General features: G+C 42.6%; 1 long non-coding RNA gene and 1 pseudogene across 10 annotated transcripts in view; one reads left to right on the forward strand and one right to left on the reverse strand.

Annotated features, from left to right (window-relative positions):
• LOC103352282 (uncharacterized) overlaps positions 1 to 23,631 on the reverse strand; it is a 387,286-nt gene that overhangs the window by 363,497 nt on the left and 158 nt on the right. For 9 of the 10 annotated variants that reach the window (XR_011382482.1, XR_011382480.1, XR_011382478.1 and 6 more), the window contains exon 2: positions 22,593 to 22,742. This is a non-coding gene — a long non-coding RNA (uncharacterized lncRNA). Of the gene's footprint in view, positions 1 to 11,431; positions 18,458 to 22,592; positions 22,743 to 23,631 lie in introns of those variants that run through there. The other variant, XR_519766.4, reaches the window with a different exon arrangement.
• Positions 5,643 to 6,147, forward strand: LOC108178906 (small ribosomal subunit protein eS26-like; annotated as a pseudogene).

The following is a 23,631-nucleotide window of genomic DNA, read 5'->3' on the forward strand; positions in this document are numbered from 1 at the left end:
GATGCTTGCAAGACATTTGCTTCCCATAGATTAACACGTCTCATTCTCAGAACTGCCATCATTAGGCAGGTCTCCTATTGCATGTCTTGGTTTTACAGATAAGAAACATAGACATGGGGCTGGTGCTGTGGCATAGTGGGTGGAGCTGCTGCCTGCAGTGCCGACATCCCATATGAGTGCTGGTTTGAGTCCTAGCTGCTCCATTTCCAATCCAGCTCTCTGCCATGGCCTGGGAAAGCAGTGGAAGATGGCCCAAGTCCTTGGGTCCCTGCACCTGCATGGGAGACCCAGAAGAAGCTCCTGGCTCCTGGCTCCTGGCTCCTAGCTTCGGATCAGCAAAGCTCCGGCCATTGCGGCCAAATGGGGAGTGAACCAGCAGATGGAAGACCTCTCTCTCTGTCTCTCCTCTGTGTGTGTGTAACTCTGACTTTCAAAGTAAATAAATAAATCTTAAAAAAAAAAAAAAAAAACAGACAGAAACACTGGCCCAACATCACATAAGTAGGAAGGTCTGAACCACACTCATGACCACTGTTACCCAATCAAGATGAGTCTGTTTGCCTGTGTTCATTGGAAGGCCAAACTTCAAAGCCATGGTCTTTTGCAGAGAGAAAGTTCATCACAAGGAAGCCAAGCAAAGAGACAGCAGCAACACTCACTTCTGACTCATTGATCAGGGATCTGGACAAAGTTTTACGGAGCCAGGAAAGAGAAATCAAGACATAGAATGTAGACAGGGCAATTTCTGATCAGTGGAGCCCCTGGAAGGACCATGCATAGATCAATAAGAGGAACAGTCATGTCAGAAGATGCTGTAATCTTCAGACCCATTGCTTTCTACAGCTGTCCAAATTTTCCATTCCCACTCATTTTCTAGTTCCATGGGAGGGGCACAACTTTTGTTCTTGGCATCATCTGTGGGGCATAGCCCTCCTTTTTGTGTATGCATGGTTCAGCTGACCAGCCTCGATCTAGTTGATATTGATTTAGGCCAGTTTGGTGGTAAAGACTGTAAAAAAAAGTTGCAGCCATTTGTGGTGTGAATCAGTGGATGGAAGATCTCTCCTCTTCCCCAACTCTGGATTATAAATAAATAAATAAATAAATAAATAAATAGGAAGGGAAGGGAAGGGAAGGGAAGGGAAGGGAAGGGAAGGGAAGGGAAGGGAAGGGAAGGGAAGGGAAGGGGAGAGAGAGAAGGGAGGGAGAGAGGAGAGGAGAGGAGAGGAGAGGAGAGGAGAGGAGAGGAGGTAGGTTTAGTATGCAGGCTTTCATGACCATAACGGATTGTTAAAGGATAGGACAGGGAGGTTTACAGGGCAGGCAGGAAGAAACACAGTAAAGAGGGTTTGACTTCAGAGGTGTCAAGAAAAGACCTGATTGGGGCTTTTACAACAACTTAAGCCATCACTTGAGATGCTAGCAGCCCAAATTGGAATGCCACTTCAGGCATGTAGTTCTGGGCTCCTGGCTACAGCCTGGTCCAGCCATGTCCATTGCAGTCACTTGGGGAGTCAACCAGAAGACAGAAGAATGATTCTGTCTCTCTCTCTCCCCCATCCCTCTCCCCACTCTGTCACTCTGCCTTTCAGATAAATGAAATAAATTTTAAAAAAATACTTAAATGTTTAATTATGGATAACTGAAAAAGTAAAGCAAAGGCTTGGGGCACACACATCCCATACTGTAGCACCGAGTTCAAATAACAGGTCGGAATCCTAGCTCTACTCTCCATTCCAGCTTCCTGTAATGCACACCCTGGGAGGCAGCAGTGATCACTCTAGTACTGAGACCCTGCTTCCCATGTGTAAGACCCAGATGGAGTTCCTGGCTCCTTCTAGCCTTGATCTGACCCAATTTCAGCTGTTGTGGACACTTGGGGAGTTAGCTAGAAGAGAGCTCTCTCTCTCTTTCTCTCTCTCTCTCTCTCTTTTTCTCTCTCAGTGTCTCTCTCCATCTCTCTGCCTTTCAAATAAATAAAATAAAGTTTTTAATAATAAGCTTTTAAAAAGAAAGTTTAGGCTGTAAAGAAACAGAGACTGCCCAACCCTCCCTATTCATTCTAACTGAACAATTGGAGAAGATATCTATTGAATTTACATTTGCTACTCCTTGCTAATGTTTAGCAACTGTACTATTCCTTTTAATTCTGCTATTGGCTGCCTTTACAATCTTTAACAATACAGTAGTCCTCTGCTTTGCAAAAATGAGAACATTAATGCCCTTACCCCTCCCATCCACTCTCTTTTATCTTCAGCAACTTCACTTTTACTTCTACAGTACTGAGACTGTGAAGATTTATATTCTCTGCTACAGCCAAAAGCAACTCTTCCATTCTTTGTTCTAAGTTGACTTTAGAGCTAAAAGTCAATAACAATATTTACATTCAGATGACCCTAAATACTTTCTGTTTACTGCAAGGCCAAGTATGATGCTAGGATTTCATTTCCATTTTTACAAGTCCAATGTCAATCCCTGGTCATGGAGAGAATGACTCCTTTTTCCAAGTGAAATAAGCTCTCTTACAATCAATGAATTGTTTAAGATTATTGCATATTTTATTATGTTTCAAATTTGGAGTACAATGACCTGTGATCCTCCACAGCTTTTGCCTAGGAGGTTCAAACTGCCTTTTTATTACTTGCTGTTTTGTTGTTTTAAGCTTGAATGCTCCACGCCTGAAGCATGGGCTCTCTATCTTGGGCTTTCCATCATAACTATCTTGGATTGGATCCATTGTTCCTTCTTGCCCTCTTGGAATGGATCTATGTTTTTTCTTGAATTCTTCCCTTGTTTTTCTAGAATGTTTGATCATGGAACTTCCAAAGGAGAATTATGACAGAGAGAAGTCTCCTGATTCCATAAATGTTTGAAATTATCTTTATCTTGCTGTATTGTTCAGACTCCCAACAAGAAAACTGCAAACACTTTAAGTGTTGAAGCAAAAGGAATTTAATGGATAAAATCAGTTGCATAAATAATGGAAGCAGTGAGAAATCAAACAAAGGGGAAAGTTGATATAGAAAAACCACATTCACAGCCACTCCTAGGCTGGAGGGACAAAACAGGAAGTGGTGTTAGCAGATCACAGACCTGGACTAAGTCACCTGGAAGAAAGTGAACACCAAAGACTCCACAACCATGAGATCTCACCAGAGGCAGATGGTAAGAGATTCTCACCACAGTTTCTTCATTCCTCCCACACTCCCACTGCTTGAATTCAACCAAAGCCAGTAAAACCAAAGCATAGGAAATGCAGCCTGCAGGGGCAGTCTACACATATAGTCGAGGAAGAGTGAATTCAGCCCAGAGCAACAGGCTCTTGTGAAAAGCATGTAAAAGTCATCAGAATCAAACCAGAGTCACCAGAGCAGGCACTGTGGCTCAGCAAGCTAACCCACTGCTTAGGATGCTCACATCCTGTATCAGGGTGCTGGCTAGAGCCCCAGCTACTCAACTTCCAATCCAGCTTCCTGCTAATGCATCCTGGAAGGCAGCAGATAATGGTTCAAGTGTTTGGGCCCCTGACACTCACGTGGGAGACCCAGATGGAATTCTGGGCTCCTGGCTTTGCCTGGCCTTGTCCTAGCTGTTGTAGACATTTGGGGAGTGAACCAGAAGATGGAAGAGCTTGCTCACTCGCACTCTCGCGCTCTTTTTTTTTTTTTTCTCCCTCGCCAGCACTTTATTGTCTGTGGCTGTTAACTTAACCATAAATACTGCGGTGGGCGCGCGGAGCGGGCAGCCCACACACTTATTTACAGCTCCTCTTCCCTCCTCACGACCCCTCCCACAAGGCGGCGCGTGTGCAACCCAGTGCAAGTCCTCCGAGGCGGGCAGGAGCCCCGGGCAGCCAGCGGCCATCAGCTGTCCGAGTCCACGTCGCTTTTACCTTCCTCTTCCCTCTCTCTCTCTCTTTTAAGTATATGAAAATCAAGAAGAAATATTCTTTTTTTAAGATTTATTTTATTTATTTATTTAAAAGACAAAGCTACAGAGAGAGGTAGAGAGATCTTCCATCCACTGGTTCACTCCCCAAATGGCTGCATTGGCTGGAGCTGAGCTGATCCAAAGCCAGGAGACAGGAGCTTCTTCCGAGCCTCATGCAGGTACAGGAGCCCAAAGACTTGGGTCATCCTCTGCTGTTTGCTGTTTTCTTAGGCACATTAGCAGGGAGCTGGATCAGAAGTGAAGCACATTTGTATTCCTTAAAAAACTAATTAATTAACTAAAAAAAAGAAGAAGAAGAAGAAGAAGAAGTGGAGCAACTGGGACTCAAACCAGTCCCCATATGGGATGCCGGTACTGCAGGCTGGAGATTTAACCCGCTGCACCACAGCACCAGCCCCTGTAAAGAACCATTTCTAACAAATTTGTGTCAAATCTAGCCAAAAAATAAATAAGGCCAGGAGGTTATGAAAAAAGGGTCTTTATGTACGATGGGTTAATAGTAACTATCATAAAAGACTCTGCTAGAACCATAACCTGCACAGAAGCCACTGCAACATTACACATAATGTACTTCTGTGAGGATATCTGCCCAGGATATCTGTTCAACCCCAGACCAACATCACCCTGGGTATTAATCATGTGGCCAAAGATTGTTTCAACATATCTAATGCAATCTTCCTCAATTTTGCCTTTGAAAATATTCTCCTTCCTTCAATCTCTTTGAATATAGCATACCTATTCCCATTGCAATGCTCTGGTATTTCCCAATAAGTATCGTTGGAGACTGTCTATCCTTTTTTTCTTTTGTTACACCAACTCTGAAAGGATAAAACAAATAGCTTTCCTCCTGCCACTCAAACACTTAACACAAAACACTTCTGTGACCAGATTCGTGGGGAATTTTCCCCACACCAGCAATTCCCCAACTGATAATAACTGGGTATCCTAGAATTCAATTTGATTCTGATACCATCCACTTGAATGTCAGAAATCACAGGTTACAGGCTCAGTCCCACCAACAGTCCCAACTTCAGATGACAATTTCAAATCTTAGGTTGTGATATGTAGTTGTGACCCCCACCCAGCCATAAATTGGGGTTTCCAAAACCCCTCCCCATTGAGTTCAGTAATTTGTGAGGACAGCTCACAGAACTCAGGGTAATACTTCACTTATATTTACTGGTGTTAAACAAAAAAGGCCAGAGGCCATTGTTTTGGACTGGGTTCCTGAACTGGGTCCCAACAGACCAGACTAAAAATCTAGGTGGAATAACCAGTGCTGAAGTTCCTTGTCACCAAGCTGACATCAAGCTACTTCTTTGACCTTCTGAGAAACCAAGATAACTGTCAGATCACTGCCAAATTTCCCCAATGGGCTAGTTTCAATAGGCTTGATTACTGAAGATTCCTCTGCCTTTAGTCCTTACAAAAAGTAACCTCAAGTCATCTGACATCAACCAATCAGCTATTTTTCCTATCATTTTGCTCCTACCTTACAAGGAAAGTAACTTTGAAATGGCCCAATCCTCTTTTTGTTCTTTTGTTTTGGCTTTCATTAGCCTTTCTCTGTAAAACTGACCTCTTCCATTCAGCCTATTGGAACACTTTTTCTATTTTACGGAATGATATGTTGCTCAATTCTATAATAGGATATAAAGCCAACTGGGCTCATTCGGGTCCTCCCTTCCAAGATGACAAAGTAAAGAAAGAACAGTGGTCATGCCAAAAAGAGCCAGGGCTAAATGCAGCCTATTGACTGTATGAGCTGTATTTGATGTGTATCCAAAGACAAGGCCATTAAGAAGTTTGTCATCTGAAACACAGTGGAGGCTGCAGCCACCAGCGACATCTCTGAAGTGAGTGTCTTCGAGGCGTACGTGCTTCCCAAGCCATAGGTGAAGCCACATCACCATGTGAGTTGTGCCATTCACAGCCAGGTCATCAGAAATTGATCACGAAACCCCAGCAGCACCATACACCACCCCAATTGAGACCTGCCAGTGCAGCCCCACACCTCCACCAAAGCCCATGTAAGGAACTTAGCTTGTATTCAAGGAGTGAAGAAAAAACTATCCTCTGGAAAAATAAAATAAAAAATACATTTTAAAAAAAAGCCAATTAAGGTCTCTAAATTGTAACTTTGTCCTTTGAGACTGATGTATTGTAAAAAATAGAGTAAACAGATGAAAAAGCACATATGGGGCAAGCTATGTGAGTGTACCACCCTCCCAGCACCTCCAGCTGTTCAGCAACCTGGAAGCTCCTCAGATCTTGCCCAGGAGTCTTTAGAGTTTGACCTTCTGACCACCTCCATCCTTCCCAGATGCTAGTGGGTGGGGCTGAAGCTTGCAGCCTTCTAAGCCTCTGGTTACTTGGTCTTTTGATGACTTGGCCTATACAGGGACCCCAAACAAAGTTAATTCATTACCAAAAACTCAGGAGTTGTCAAGAAAGTTTACTATAACAAAAGATACCCTACACCACACAGAAAGCTCTAGGGTTTGGGGAGTTTTAGCACAGGAACCAAGGACAAAAACCAAATAGATTTTATATTATGCCAGCCCAAGCCAAATATTGGGTGGGCATGCCTGCCCTCGTTTACAACTGATGGGTGTCCTTGGTTGTTGTACTGATTTTTATTCCTTCAGAGTCTGGGAACTGTTGCCCTACTGACTTCCAATGTGCAATGCTGTAAACAAGAAATTGGATGTCAGGGGGCCAGCACTGTGGGGTAGCAGGTTAAGCTGCCCACCTGTGATGCTGGTATACCATATCGGTGCTCTAGTTCAAGTTCCAGCTGCTCTACTTCTGATCCAGCTCCCCACTAATGTGCCTGGGAAAGCAGCAGAAGATGGCCCAAGTGCTTGAGTCCCTACCATCAACCTGGGAGACCCAGATGCAGTTCCTGGCTCCTTGTTTCATTTGAGGATTCTTGTCTTTTCTTCTGCCCATCAAGCTTTCTATTTGCATCAACATCCTAGCATTCTCATCCTCTCAACACCACCACCACCCCCCCCCCCCCGGGCCCCAGCCCATGGCACTGCTCTGACTCTAGAACACAGGGAGGAGCTTTTGGAGCCACTCAAATCCCCGGTGTTCAGGAGAGCAGTCCCCAGAAGGACGCACCTACTTCATCTTTCTGCCACTAAACCACTCAGCCATGTCATAGATGTTTCTCAATTTATGATGGAGTTGTTCTGATAATCTCACTAGAAATTGAAAAGAAACCAAAAATGCATGAAATCCACCCAAGCCACACAACACCCTAGCTTAGCCACACTGTGCACTGTAGAGTGTTGGCTGTCTCCCTAGCAAGAGCCAGGCTGACTGGGAGCTGTGCTTCTGCTGCATGCAGATCCAAATTCAAAATTCTAAGGATGGTTTCCACTGACACGTATCACTGCCAGGCCATAGTAAAGCTGAAAATCACAGTTGGACCATGATCAGTCAGGGCCACCTGTATATGCTGAATGAATAAATAAATTCAGCTACCTGGAGCTAAGACATCTGTAGGACTCTCACTTCACTGCCTTATTCATTCGGATACTGCCAGAAACCAAACTCCCCTGATTTTTCATTAACACATCCCTGTAGTGATCTGATCTGTTTCTCTCTTCTCAAGTTTTCATCATGAATCCTGGAGCTCATAATGTATCAGCTATAAAAATTTCTTCCTCTTCCCAAAACCTCAGTAATGGAGCTGACATCATGAGGCTCACATCCCATAATGGAGTAGCTGGGATATTGGAGTGCCAGTTCGAGTCCCAGCTACTCCACTTCCATTCCAGCTTCCTGCTAATGTGCCTGGGAAAGCATGGAAGATGGTCCAAGTGTTTGCACCACTGCCAACCATGTGGAAGACTTAAAGTGGGTTACAGATTCCTGGTGTTGGTTTGGCCCAGCCCCAGCCATTGTAGCCATCAGGGAAATGAACCAGTGGATGGAAGATATATTCTTTCTCTCTCTCTCTCTTTCTCTCTCTCTCTCCCTCCCCCACCCCTCTCCCTCTCCTCCTTTAAATAAATAAATAAATAAATAAATATTTTAAAATAATAAATAAAGCCCTAGTAACATCTAAATGCATTCATTAGGAGCCCATGTCTTGGTATAGTGGATTTAGCTGCTGCCTGGGATACCAGCATCCCATACAGGCACTGGTTCAGGTACCAGCTGCTCCAATTACAACATAACTTCTCACTAACACACCTGGGAAAGCAGCAGAATGTAGCCCTAGTGCTTGGGACTCTGTCACCCAAGTAGGAGACCTGGATGGAGTTTGAGACTCCTGGCTTCAGCCTAGCCCAGCTCTAGCCTTTGCAGCTGTCTGGGGAGTGAACCAGAAGATGTAAGCTCATGCTCTCACTCTCTCTCTCTAACTCTACTTTCAAATAAACAAATAATTTTTTAAAGTATGTGCATCAGTCATTGCCTTCCTGGTTGTGCCATCTACCACCAAGCCTATCCCTGCTTCTGTCACTCTCCCTGACAACTCAAATACCTGCTGTGTTACTGTTGTATCAAGTCACCACAGATTTACTAGTTTAAAAACAACATAAATGTATTCTCTTACAGCTCTGGAATCTCAAATGGCTTCAGTCAGGCCGTGTTCCTCTTGAAGGTGCTTTGTTCTGGAAGAGGAGAATTATTTCCATGTCTTTTCTGGCTTTCAGAGGCTGCCTACATTCCTTGGCCTAAGATCCTATGTCACCCCGACTCCTGCCTCCTCTTATCTCATCTCCTTCTCTGAGTCTACCCTTACTGCCTCACTTTTTTTTTTTTTTTGACAGGCAGAGAAGAGAGAGAGAGAGAGAGAGAGAGAGAGAGATACAGAGAGAAAGGTCTTCCTTTGCCATTGGTTCACCCTCCAATGGCCGCCGTGGCTGGCGTGCTGTGGCTGGCGCACCACGCTGATCTTAAGGCAGGAGCCAGGTGCTTCTCCTGGTCTCCCATGCAGGTGCAGGGCCCAAGCACTTGTGCCATCCTCCACTGCACTCCCTGGCCACAGCAGAGAGCTGGCCTGGAAGAGGGGCAACCGGGACAGAATCCAGCGCCCCGACCAGGACTAGAACCCGGTGTGCCGGCACCACAGGTGGAGGATTAGCCTATTGAGCTGCAGCACCGGCCACTGCCTCACTTTGATAAGGACCCTGGTGATTAAAATGTCCCTTCATCTTCCAGATAATCCAGGATAAACTCTCCAGGCAAATATCCTTAATTTAATCACACACAGAGTCTCTTTTCCTAGGTAAAATAACATATTCCCAGGTTCCAGAGCTTGTGACACAGACATCTATAGGGAGCCATTAATGTGCCTACCATACCTACCTTCCTTCCACCTCTGCTCATGTTAGCATTTCCTGCTTCAGCCCCAATGGGAAGATCCATTCAACACGAGACCTCTCAAGCCTTTCCGTCTACAACATCTGGTCACCTTTCCCATGGTCTCACTTGGCACACTTCACCCAGAATCTCAATTTCAAGCATCCGTTTTTTTTTTTTTTTTTACTATAATCTAATTTCATGGGAATCATCAGCTCTACAATTATGCAAATTCAAAAACCTCCAATCCATTAGTGCACCTTTTTTTTTTACTACTTTCTCTCACCCTTCTCACCTCTACCCTGACCCAACCTAGCCCCTCCCTAGAAAACTCTTAATTTGCTCACCCTTTTCACCCACTGACACTCACCTGACAAGGCCCCAACCTTAGTTAAATCCAATAAACTACTTAAATACTTGTAGCAGTGAGCTCTACAGGGAAAGGCAAGTCTTTGAGACTGTCTTATAAGAGTATGAAAAACAATAAAAGTAAAATGACCAATATACAATGTCTGCCCACAGCATAACTCAGTACTTTGAAGTTACGATTGTTTTAGCCTATTTTCCATATTATTGCTAAAATTATATCATCTTAATAGCTAACAAACTCTTTCTTCATTATTATCTATTTTTTAAAAAGATATTATTTATCTTCTTGCAAGGTAGAGTTACAGAGAAATGGAGAGAGAGAGAGAGAGAGAGAGAGAGAGAGAGAGAGGTCTTCCATCCACTGGTTCACTCCCCAAATGCCTACAACATTCAGAGCTGAGCCCATCCGAAGACAGGAGCCAGGAGCTTCCTCTGGGTCTCCCACAGAGGTGCAGGGGCCCAAGCACTTGGGCCAACTCCTACTGTTTTCCCAGGCCATGGCAGAGAGCTGGATCGGAAGAGGAACAGCCGAGACTAGAACCCATGCCCATATGGGATGCCAGTGTCGTAGCTGGAGGCTTAGCCCACTGCACCACAGCACCGGCCCCTCATTATTACCCATTTTTAAAGATCCATACAATTCCCATACTTTTGCATTTCTGACTGCTCGGTCACACCCTAAACCAAAATGTCTATATGACTGCCTTATTTCAGGCACACCCACCATTCTAGTCAATCTAAATAAGTCAAATGCTAAAATACAAAAATTTTCTCTACCTGAAAGAATTTTTATTATGTTTTTCAAAACATGTTTGATGCCTGATGCTTGAAACTTACATCTACAATGAGCACTTTCTAGCCTTGGGCATCTATGCCCTAAAAAGATGAGAAAAGCAGGACGTAAAAGACAGAAGATAAAAATGAAAACGGTGTTGGGTCTGCTGTTTGACAAGAACAGTTTGATACATGGCAGGTGAGCCTCATCAGAGACTGACAGAGCAATTCACTCAGGAAAAAAATAATAATATCTATATTTACAGAGTAATGAGCTCAGAACATCTGTTATAAACCAGTAAAGAAGACATTACAAGTATAAACCGCTAAAACGAGACATTAATCCAATACGACATGGTATGGGGTGGGGGAATGAGACATTAACAAAAACAGACTACAAACAGAACATTGAAAGATACCCTAAACCACATCGAGTATAGAGAATACAAAGGCTCACAGGGTTCACTTCAAGAAGGATAACTGAAGCAGAGGGGTGGGGGGAGGAACTAAAAATCATAAATGAGACTCATTATTTAACTGTTAACACCAAAAATAAAAACAACATTTACTTTAAAAGATTATCTGGCCAACATTGTGGCATAGCTGCTTAAGCCACCTCTTGCAAAACTGGCATCCCATAATGTAGTGCCAGTTTGAGTCCAAGCTGCTCTGTTTCTGATCCTGCTCCCTGGTAATGCATCTAGCAAAGCAGTGGAAGCTAGCTCAAGTGCTTGGGCCCCTGCCACCAGCACAGGAGACCCCAATGGAGTTCCTGGTCACTGGCTGCAGCCTGCCTCAGACCTGGTTCTTTTGGGTATTTTGGGAGTGAATCACCAGATGGAAGATTTTCTTTCTTTTCTCTCTCTCCCTCTTAAATAAATAAATCCTTAAAAATAAGTAAAATAAAGTTTATCATGAATGTCACTTTATTTAATTATTATTATAATTATTATTATAATCTTCATCTTACTAATGACACATTAATCTGCTCGGGCTGCTATAACAAAATTCGACAGGCTGGGTGGCTAAACAATAGGAGTTTATTGCTCATGGTTCTGGAGGCTGGACGTTCAAGACCAAGGGGTCAACCAGAGTTGGTTTCGGGTGAAGATTCTCTGACTGGCCTGTAGATGGCCACCTTCTCACTGTGTCCTCACACAGCAGACAGCGCAGGATCTCTGGCTTCTCTTTCTGTTCTGATGAGAACACCAGAGCCTGCCTTTATGACCTCACTGAATCTTAATTAAATCTTTAAAGTCCCCATCGCCAAATACAGTCACATTTGGGTTAAGGTTTCAATGTGAATGGTGGGAGAAGGGAGACAAAATTCAACCCATAAAAGATGAAAAACTACAGACTCACTCTCCACACTTTTCTACCCTGCCGTAGGCTATGGGAGATGGTGTTGTCCCAACTCCTGGGTTCAGCAGAAAGGAGGAGCAGGAGGTCAGAGGGTAGGATGTTGGGCATATCTATGCCCTTGTCTCCCTTCCTGCCAAACCACGTTTAAGGGTGGTCATAGTCCTTGCTTGGCGGTCCTTATCCTACACCTGTGACTCCTGCCAGGATCCATCACTCACCACCCCCCACCTGCCTTGTCATCCCAGGCCCAGTGTAGTAAAAGCTTCCTGCTGCTGCTAACTCCAGAGTGTTTTACTATCCCTTGTTGTTTCTGCTATCCCAGGACACACATTTATTAGGCTTTCTTTGATGTACCATCTGTTTCCTATTGGCTGCTAATACAAGTGGTACCCAGGAGACAGACCCTCAAAACAGAATTCTGAAAATTGCACAGTTGATGAGAATGTGGCTCACCTGTTTTCCAGACACACAATGCCATCACAGTTACTGAAATACACACTGGTAGTGACAAGGAATAGTGTATGGGTCTAAACTAGAAAAGAGTTGAGAGATAATTGTGGCATCTAGTTTATAGAGCAAAAATATGGTCCCAATTTGTCAAGGTGACAGATGTCATGAGTACAGGGCAAAAAAACCATCAAGTTAATACAGGACTCAGGATCATAAACTGGGTGTTGCCTTATCCTCTGTGTTGAAAGACTACACATGCTCACATTATTCTTTCATTAATGGAGTTAGTACTTAAAGTGACAGGATCAAGCAGGTTTTAAGGGCACAAGTAACTGCATGACCAAATGCCTCACTGTTGTTATTGCTTCACCACCTTTTCCTCAATTTATATAGAACTTCCTGTGATCAGTTAACCAAAGAGAGAAATCCTGGGCCTCACTTGGATGGGCCTGCATGATGGGAGTAAGCAGCTGCTGTCCTGTTATAGCTCTTACTTAAGGATGGCCTTCAAAGACAGCAGTGATAATAAGAAATTTGCCCAGTGAGTGACAGTTCAGTTTGCATGAGAGGCAATATGAACTGAAATACAGATCTCTACTGATGCAGGGACAGTAGCTAACAGATTGGCCAAACTGTTAGGATTTGGAAAAACAGGAAGATTGACATCAAGGTGATCTGAAAGAGAGGTATTAGATGGACTCATAAAAATGGGTCCAGAATGCAGACATATTTGTGTACTGTGTAAATGTCTACCCAAGGGTGTGTACTGCAGAGGACTCTCTTGACAATCAGGTTGGTGGGATTATTAAGTCAGTGGTCCTCTAGATGCATTACAGATGTGATGATTCATGAGAAGGACTTACAGGACTCAGAAGTCAAGATGTTCACAGGTACAGTTTATTACAGGGAAAGAAAAATACAAAGCTGGATTTAAAAAAAAAAAAAAACCTCATCAAGTGGAGTCTAGAGGATACTGCGTATGAGCTTCCAGGAGTCTTCTCCCAGTGGAGTCACACAGGATGCACTTAATCCTCAACAACAAATTGCAGCAATATGGAAGTCACTTGAGCCAAAGAATGGGCTTTTATAGGGTTTTTATGATTATATTGTGTCCAAGTGACTGCTGTTCAGCAAAATTCCAGACCCCCAGGAGGAAATCAGGTAAATCATTATTTGGATAAACTACCTAGATGAGCTGCTACAGCATACTTCAAGGTCCTGAGCATTACCAATATTTATCAATACCATAGGAAACAAATAACTGTTACCAGAAGCCAGCCATGACCCAATTAATCATGCATGAGGGCTGTGCAACATTTAAGCTTTTGAGTCCTCCTGGGTTAATTCTTCCCTGTACATGCACCTTACAGATATTGTTTAAGCTCTTTTCTGAGTGATCTAATTCTCTACCCAATGGGCCCAGGATAAGTGGTCATGGAATCAGAAATGGAAGTCTTCACACTCAACAATAAGTAATTCTTACCAAAGCTCATCTGACTGCTATTGTCAAGCTGCGAGTTTTCCAGCAGCAGGGAAAAATTCAGACCCTCCAGCACAACACCAACTCCTCAGGGCACTAGGCAGCCATCTACTTGCAGACTGATTCAGTGGACACTGTCTTAACACAAAAGTGGGCAGCTAGTTGTCCTTAACAGACTAGATACATGTTTTAATTACAGATTAGATTAGTTTTCCCTGACTTGATGTTTCTTTCAGCAACAACTCAATTCTTATAAAGGTCTAGTCTTAAACAATTTTGCTTCATTGTTTTGTTGACCTATCCTTTGACCAATTCAACATGGTCTTAATTACTCAAACTTTATGAAAGGCATTGAACTCAGATGGTATGAGTACTCAAAATTTATTTTCTTCAAAAAAATTTTACCATGAATTATAACTTAATTTCCATATATAAAATATTAGAAATAATCTGTCAATATCTATACATTTCCCAGTGACATTTTTGAGTGTGAGTACTATATTTAAAGCCCACTCTGAGATTAAACATATTTACTACATTTCATCTTCCAACCCATGAACATGGTATGTCAAAAGTATTTATTTTAATGAATGTTACCAATGTTTTGTAGTTTTCAACATACATAACCTGAACTTACTGTTAGATTCACATTTAAGCATTTTTGTGTTATCATATTGTTATTTTTAGTTTTGATTTCTTGTTGCTCATTGCAGAAATATGATCAATATTGTATATATTGACCCTGTATCCTGTAGCCTTGTCAGATTCACTTAACAATTCTAGGATTGTTTTAATAGATAATCATGTTATTTGTGAATAAAGATGGCTTAGCTTTTTTGTATCAAATCAGTATGCATTTTCTTTTTCATGTGTTATTTAACTGGCCTTGAATCTCCCACACAATGTTGAATAAAAGGAGAGTAGAAACCGATACAGTTTATCCAATGTTAGGGGAAAACAATAAATTTGTACCATTAAGTATGATAGTACCTTTAGGCTTTTGGTAGATGTCTTTTTTTATGTTAAGGAGTTTCCCTTCTATTCCTGTTTTTCTGAAATTCTTTACAATGAGTGGATGTTGAAGTTTGTAAAATGTTTCTGGTGAATTTTTTCCACCTGTTAATATCACAAAATACATTGCTTATTTTTTTTACTATTGAGTATCTTTCCATTCTCAGGTTAAATCTTATCTGATCAGCATGCATTAGCCCTATTATTTGTTTCCTGGATTTGATTCCCTAATATTTTGTGACTTTTTGAGGCTATGTACATAACAAGTACTGACCCAGGTTCCGTGTAATGACTGACTGATTTTGCTTTGTATGAAAACTGTTGATATAATTTTTTCTTGTCTGGTTTTGCTTTTTGTTGTAATTAGAATCTCATAAAATGAACTGAGAGATATTTATTTGTCTTTTTTCCACCTTACATGTTTGGTAGAAGTTACCAATTGGCCTTAGAGATTCATTTACTGGTTTTCACTAAGATTCAATTCCTTTTACAGATATAGGATGATCCAGCTTAAATATTTTTTCTTTATCTTTCTTCTGGAATTTGCATACTTTGAAGAATTAGTCCATTAGTTGAATTTGGGGGCACAGTGGTGCTGTTCGTAGTATTTCTACTTTTCATGTCTTCAACATCTTCTTTTACTCCTAATGTTCACCACTTGTGTCTATTCTTTTCCATGGCACTCTGGAAAGTGGTTTATCAACTTTATTGATCTTTATAAAAATCCACATTTGATTTCAGTGATTTTCTCTATTATTTTCTGGCTGAAATGTCATTAATTTCTTCTCTTCATAGATTCCTCCTTTCTGATTTCTTTGGGTTTAACTGTTTTTTTTTTCTAATTTTGTTTCAGTTAATTTTATTTTTTGAAAGGCAGAGTTACAGAGACAGAGATTTTTCATCTGCTGGTTCATTCTCCAAATAGCCACGACAGCTAGAATTGGCCAGGACAAGCCAGGAGCTAGGAGCTTCTTCCTGGTCTCCCATGTGAGTATAAGAGCCCAAGCACTTGGGTCATCTTCCATTGTTTCCTAGGCACATTAGCAGGAAGTTGGATTGGAAGTGGTGCAGCCAGGATTCGAACAAGTGCCCCATGATATGGCGGTGTCACAGGTGGCAGCTTTACCTTCTATGCCACAACACTGGCCCTTTTTTCTAATTTCTTAAGGTAGAAGTTTAGAATATAGATTTGAAAGTATTCCTCTTTTCTAATATAAGCATTAAGTGCAATAAATCTGTAAGTATTGCTTTAACTGGATCACACAAATTTTATATGTATGTTGTATTTTTAATTTCAGTTTAAAATGTTTCCTATATTTCCATGAGAATTCCTCTTTGATCCAAAGATTACATAAGAGTGTGCTATTTAATTTTCAAGTATTTGGAAATTTTCTGAACACCTTCTTGTTATTAGTTATTCAGTTAATCCCATGTGGACACCAAAGATCTTTCTATGATTTCCACTCAAGTGTATTTTATGGTCCAGAATATGGTTTGCCATGTGAATTTTCCATGTGCACTTGAGAAAAATGTATAATGCTATTCTCAGGAGAAAAGTCATATAAATACCAATGAGTCCAAACTGTTGTTCTGTGTCATTTATGTCTTCTATATCTTCCCTGATTCTCTCTTTGTTCTGTCATTGACCGAGAAGGAAGAGCTGATGTTGCCAAGTATGATTGTGGATTGCTCTATCTCACCTTTCAGTTTTCAGTTCATGTGTTTGGAACCTCTGCTACGTAATAAGACTGTTGTGCCTAGGAAGGATTTAACCTTTGATCATCATGTGACATCCCTTTATATTCCCGATAATTCTCCTTGTTCTGCAGTCTACTGTCTAAAGTTAATATACTTACTTCAGCTTTAACGTTATTTATTTTTGTCTACTTAACAGGCGGCATGGCATAGAGAGACACAGAGATTGAGATGATAGAGCTAGAGTTGGAGCAAGAGAGAGAGCTTCCATCCACTGGTTCACTCCCCAAATGCCTGCAACAGCTATGGCTTGGCCAGGAATCCCTGTGGATGGCAGGGATCCAAGCACTTGAGCCATCATCTGCTGCCTCCCAGAGCGCCATTAGCAGGAAGTTAGATCAGAAACAAGGCAGAATAGATGACACTCTGAAGATCACAACAGATTAAAGCCCAGAGGAAAGACTTGGCAGTGCTTGTGGCTTCCAAGTTCATCCTCACCTGTTCTTATTCCATATTCAGCTCTCCTTCCTGACTGCCAGCCTGGATTCCAGGCCACTACCAGTTGCTGCACTGCAAATTCACAGAAGAAACAGCCACACAGAGCCACAGCCTGGCACTGACTTATGCATTGGCCTCTTTGTGATGTCCTCCATCAGTTGACAGAGCCTGGCTTCCCGTAACTCTGATATAATGTTTGATACCACCAGAACTAATTAGTGGCTTATCTCTGACCTTAACTTTCTCAGATTCCCCCCCCCCCAACAAATTATGTGAGGCCTAATATCTAAAATATATTCCTTATTCCACAATGTTTATAATTATGTTGTGGAGGTAGGGGCCCCCAAATTACATTGTGGGAACTGGGAGCCCTGGCTGGGCTTGAAGAGACCCCCAGCTTAACTTAGTCCAGGTTCTTGTCTTCCCATGTGTAAGAAGAATACAACTGGGAGATGTAGATAGAGCTTAGCAGGAAAGCAGGATTTTTTAAAAGGCAAAGAAATAGTATACACTCAGAAGTGAGTGCAGGCAATCTTAAGAAAGAGAATTGGTCCCACCCAGAATGAGATCATTCTTTTTATGGGGTAGGTGTGGTAGTCAGGGCAGGGCCTGATTAAAGATCCAAAGGAGGCAGGGTTTGGGATGAGACTACAGCGCACATTGTGGTCTCCAGGAAGGTGTCATGACATCTGGTGCATGATGGAAAGTAAGGCTTAGCTGCATGATATGAAGTGGGTATGTGAGTCTTCAGCCATGTTGAGTTCACATGGAAGAGGATGGGATTTGGACGATGCACATGGCTTGGGTGCTGGCAGTCCTTAGCTCTTTATTCCTCACTGACTCCCTGTCCAAACCACATCAGCTTGACCTTAATGATTAAATCCAAATATGAGGACCATAACTGTTTCCTAACTTTCCAGTTCTTGATTTGAGTCACAGCTGTATTTCCTATCTTTTGATTTTGATTTCCTAGTAAGAAATCACTGCTAATCCATTTAGTAATTTTGGCTAGGATTTGGTTTTAGACATGTTAGATGAAGATGTTCCAAAGTAGTTAGAAATATGATACTGGAACACAAAAATATAGCTATGGAATTTTTTATCTTATTTAAACCATATTTTAAAAAATTTAATTCATGTCTGTACCAGGATGAATCTGATGTATTCAGTTGTGTTATAACTGGAAACGTGTAGATAGCCAAGAAAAACAATAAAGTAGGGAACAGAGAGTTACATAGCCAATTATTTCACATAAAAAACTCTATAGAAGTTTATTACCAGTTATCATGAGAAACATTCCATCTAGGAGTGATTTCTGGGGCAGTATCTTGAGTTTCCAAAAGAACAGAAAAGGGGGTACCAATAGGAGGACTCTATTTCCAGATCTTCTATTTCCAAGTGCAGTAGTTTCTCCTATTCATAAATCAGTTTTGAACTTGTCTTTCATTTGAATCTCTTGCTCTTCCAATTCCAAGGGGTAAGAGGGTGTGGAGGAGATTTTGTGGTACAGCAGGTTAAGTCACCACTTACTGTTGCTGTGGATTCGTTCTGAGAGGAGGAGCACAGTGGGGGCAAGATGCACAGAGTCACTACACAGACCCCAGGAGTCCGGTGAAGGCGGGCCAGAGGTGAGCAGCCCGCAGACACGTTTATTTCAGTTGGTACAGCAGCTTATATAGCCGAGGCAACCAATCCGGTCAAGGGGTGGTTTATGCCCTAACCAATCACAGCCTGTTGCCAGGCAGGCTCCATTGCCAAGTGCTTTCCCAGGTGGTTTCCCAGGGGATTTCCGAAGCCATTCCTGAGTAACTGCGGCTGGCTTGTCAGCAGCCATCTTGGCATGGCCTTCTCATTCCACCACAACTTACAACACCTGCATCCCATACCAGAGCACCAGGTCAAGTCCCAGCTGCTTAGTTTCCAATCCAGCTTACTGCTAATGTGCCTAGGAAAGCAGCAAATGGCCCAAGCACTGAGGTCCCTTCCAACCACATGGGAAACCCAGATAAGAGTTCCTGTCCTGGCTCCCGGTTACAGTCTGGTGCAGCCCTGGCAGTTGTGTCTATCTGGAGTGAGCCAGCAGCTGGAAGAAATCTGTGTATGTGTGTGCCTCTGCCTCTACCTCTCTCTCTCTCTCTCAAATAAACACAGCTTTAAAAAAAAAAAGGTTTATCTGAGACTAGAGCTATTTCTTCATTTTCATTTTAATATAGAAAGCTGCAAGTCATTTTGGGTCATTATCCTTGATTTACATTCATTCCACCCACCCTTGTTTTCTTCTTCTTCCTTTTTTTTTTTTAAATTTATTTATTTATTTGAAAGAGCTACAGAGAGAAAGGAAGAGACATAGAGAGAGATCTTCCATCCACTGGTTCATTCCCCAGACGGCTGCAACAACCAGAGAAAAAAGCCCTGACCAAAGCCAGGAGCCAGGAGCCTCCTCCAGGTCTCCCACGTGGAAGGCAGGGCCCTGAGCACTTGGGCTATCTTATGCTGCTTTTCTCAGGCCATTAGCAGGGAGCTGGACCAGAACTGGAGCTGCCCAGACACAACCAGCACCCATATGGGATGCCAGCATTGCAGGTGGCACTTTACCTGCTTTGCCACAAAGCTGGTCAAGCTGAGCTTCTTCCTTGCATGGCATTTACATTTTAGCCCTGTTTCAATACTGCCTTCCTCATGTCCATATTCAACATTTTCTTCTAATATAACACAGGTCCCTAAAGTGGCTTCAAACTCCCCAGCAAAGACATAACCATCCACAAACAGAAGGGGTCTCTCAGCGTGAATTTCGCAAATCTTGCATGTATTTTCTTTTCTTTTCTTTTCTTTTTTTTTTTTTTTTGACAGGCAGGGTGGACAGGGAGAGAGAGAGGGAGAGGGGGAGAGAGACAGAGACAGAGAGAAAGGTCTTCCTTTGCCATTGGTTCACCCTCCAATGGCCGCTGTGGCCGGCACACTGCGGCCGGTGCATCGTGCTGATCCAAAGCCAGAAGCCAGGTGCTTCTCCTGGTCTCCCATGCAGGTGCAGGGCCCAAGGAATTGGGCCATCCTCCACTGCCTTCCCGGGTCACAGCAGAGAGCTGGCCTGGAAGAGGGGCAACTGGGACAGAATCCAGCGCCCCAACCGAGACTAGAACCCAGTGTGCTGGCGCCACAAGGCGGAGGATTAGCCTATTGAGTCGTGGCGCGGGCCTCTTGCATGTATTTTCACATTTTGGGAGAAAACCTGGATAAGTAATTCCTGACAATTCCACCAAAACCAGCTGCACTGCCTCCTCTTCCTCTGCATCCTTCTGACCGCACTCCTTGGCCACCATCAAGGTCCTGTACTTTTTCATGCCCACGTCAATAGCCACATCCATAGTTACAGAATTTTTATCAAGAGATCCTAAACATCACCCCAAATAACAGCTCAGTGGAAAGAACCTGAGAGAAAGACACAAAAAACCTCTCTGTTGAGCCATCAGTAGGGGCACCGTGAGTCACAGGAGTCCTATGTTTTAGACCAGTGTTTCCCAACCTTCTTTTCATGACTGCTTCCCTAAGAAGCCTTTTTTTAGATGTTTTCTCCCAATCGCCCTCCCCCATATAGTTTCAATGTCAGATATGCTGGTATATGTATCATATGCATATCTATGCTCCATATATAGAGAAATACTGTTTTCACCCCTCAAAAACCAGTTTTTGTGTTCACTGAGAATACACTCTAGACCTGGATCTGCCATTTACCTTGCTATGTTTTCTTTCTCTTGGTTTTTTCTTATATATTTTTAAGATTTGAAAGGTAGAGTAAAATACACAGAGAGAGAGAAAAAGATCCTCCACATGCTGGTCTACTCCCCCAAAGAGCTGCAACAGCCAGGTCAGGTCAGGCCAAAGCTAAGATCCAGAACCCCATCTGGGTGTCTCACACAGATGGCAGGGACCCACATCCTTGGGGCCAGCTTCCACTACCTTCCCAGGCATATTAGCAAGGAGAGCTGGCTAGAGCAGGCAGTTCTCGAACCAGCACTCCGACAGCAGCTTAACCCACTGTACCATAATGTTGGTCCCCGCTACATTTCCTTAAGAAAAACTATTATCATTTCTGAGTCTTAGTTCCTCTTGGTAACCTGACCAGAAAGGGTGAAATTGTTCCAACATTCCTCCAACCTCTGTCCTCTAAAGATGCTACCCCCTCGGTAAACTGTCCCTTTGACCCCAGTTACAGTATTTGGTTGCATATTCATGAGCAGTACCTACTGAGAAATTGCCAGTTGGGTGGCTCCAAAAGCAAACTGTTTTTCCTTAAATGGGAACCAATGCTGCTTTGCTTTTGAAGTTTCAGTCAATTGGGGCTGTTTATTCCACTCCGGCAAGCTCAGGACAGCCTGACAATTTGTCAATCAGATTCAGGAGTTACCACCATCAGTCACACTGGAGTTCAAAGCCCTTTCTCCTCTCCTGAGCCCCACATGGATTAGAAACATTTATGCTGAACAGATGGGAAAGGGTGGGACTCATTCTCGCTCCTCTACTCTACCTCCTGCTGAACCCACCAGCACACAGGTGCTACCTTCAGCAGCAACCAGAGGAGGAAATCTGCTTCTCCACATCCTCTCCTTTCCCTCCCACAGCTCACTTGACTTAACTTTTGGGACCGGCATAGTTTGATCTCTCACCCAAGTCAAGCCAGATGCTGTCTCTGACAGGTTGCCCAGTGAGTGATCAGTTGGTGCCCATGCATACTTCCCGAGTCACCCTTTTTACAGAGAAGCATCTCAAAGCACACAAAGCAAACACATGCCCAAAGCTACAATTTAGGGTTTATCAAACTCTCAGGGATTCTAGGAATCCTTGACAAAGCAAACTAATAATCGCTGGAAAACAAGTCAGAGAAGATCCTGATCCCGCCCCACATGCTACTGCAAATACACAAGAAGCAGGTGCCGCTTTGTCTCCACATTCAGAAACACCCCCAGCTTTTCAGGAATGAGCATCTTTCCTTTGCAGGGAGACCCCATGGAGGAGGGTAGGGGAGAAAGCCCCCAACAAACTCCCTTTCATCCACACCACATCTCCTAGTGGAAAAGTCTAACAACGTAATTCAAGAGCATTTATTTTAACTAAAATATTTTCTCTTTTGGCTCTGATTTTTCCCCACTATAACCCAGCACTTCGCACTTAGCCAGCAAATGGAGAATTAAGGAACCAGTCAGCAACCTGAAATAAAGATCATGATGTATATACAGCATTGGGATTCATGACTGAAGTCTTTTACTTTCATCTCTCCTCTGCTCAAAACCCTTTGGAGCCAAGAACTTACAACTTAACACTTTAGACTGAGTTTTACTTAGCTACTTCCCCCATATCCTATCTCTTCCAGTATCCTCTCTCTTAATTAATTTGAATTAAAATTCAAAAAGGGGTGCTTCCTTGTCAACCACATTCAATCATTCATCAAACTCTGTAAACACTGTATCTCTGTTATAAACTTCCACTCTGGCCCTTCATTATCTTAAGTCCAGTCTTTATCACCTTTTGAAAAATTGCAATAAATTCCTACTTGGCCTCTCAGTCAATGGAACCCCACCCCAATGCCACAGGAATCTGTCTTCTGTTGACATGTTCAGGTTCCTCCCTTGCTTCAAAAGATGTGACACAACAATATATATGGCTGGAAACAATAAAAGCCCCATACCTGAGAAAGGCAAACACAAAATGAGAAACTTTTCTTCCTACATGAAGAGAACAACTTCCGTTAATATAAATCTTGATCAATGACTTCAAGGTTTTGTTTATTCAGGTACTTTGTTTGTTGTAAATCCCTTCTCTGCTGATAACAGAAGCTCTAGGAAAAAAGAAAATAACTGAATGAGCTAAACAGAGATCTCATTTGCTAGCTAATCAAATTGTATGAAGATCTAAAGTAAGATTAAATCGATCATGCTTGGTGGGTTCAATATCATTAACACATTTCTCTAGTGTTTTCCTGACATTTTCAGAATAAGGAGATAAGAACTCTGTTGCTGCCAAACTGTTTTGTTATCCACAAAGAAAGCAACACTCCGTTTGTCAAGATTTGCACGGTTAGATTATCATAAATCACAATTAACAATTGCTTAGGAGATAAAGGGTCCTGAATTCTACACGTTCTTAATCACCTTATCTAAAATAGCACACCTGCTTTTTCTTCACAGTATTTATCACCAACTAACCATATATTTTGTCTATATGCTCTTTTTCACCAGGAGTGGTACCATGTGTTATTCAGTTGTATGTAGCACTAACACAGTGCTTAGTAAAAACTGAGACTCCAATAAATATTTTTTGAAGGGAAACAGAGCGAGAGTTAAAACAAACAAAAAAAATCCCTAGCGTAACCAAAACAAAAATGGCTTTTCGCATAAATTACACGCACCAGGAACAGCTTAATCGTTCTCAAATCCACCCTGGGTAAAGCGCAGAGCCGGTTTTATGAGGCCTTTTATATAGGCACAGGCTGACGCTCCAGAGTATGCGTGGCAAGGTCACAAGGCAATGGGGAAAAAAATAATAAATGTTCTAGATTTCACTGTCCAACCTTTGGAGTCGGACCCAGGAAGGCGGATTGCTCCGATCAGAAATTGCCACATTTAGCACATTTTTTCTCACAAATGAAGGCACAAAAAAAGGGGTAAGGCAATAATGGGGCAGCGGGACAACTTTCAATTCTAGTACTGTCCTCTTTCAATTCTTAC

The sequence above is a fragment of the Oryctolagus cuniculus genome, chromosome 15, assembly GCF_964237555.1.
Source record: "Oryctolagus cuniculus chromosome 15, mOryCun1.1, whole genome shotgun sequence".
NCBI lineage: Eukaryota > Metazoa > Chordata > Mammalia > Lagomorpha > Leporidae > Oryctolagus > Oryctolagus cuniculus.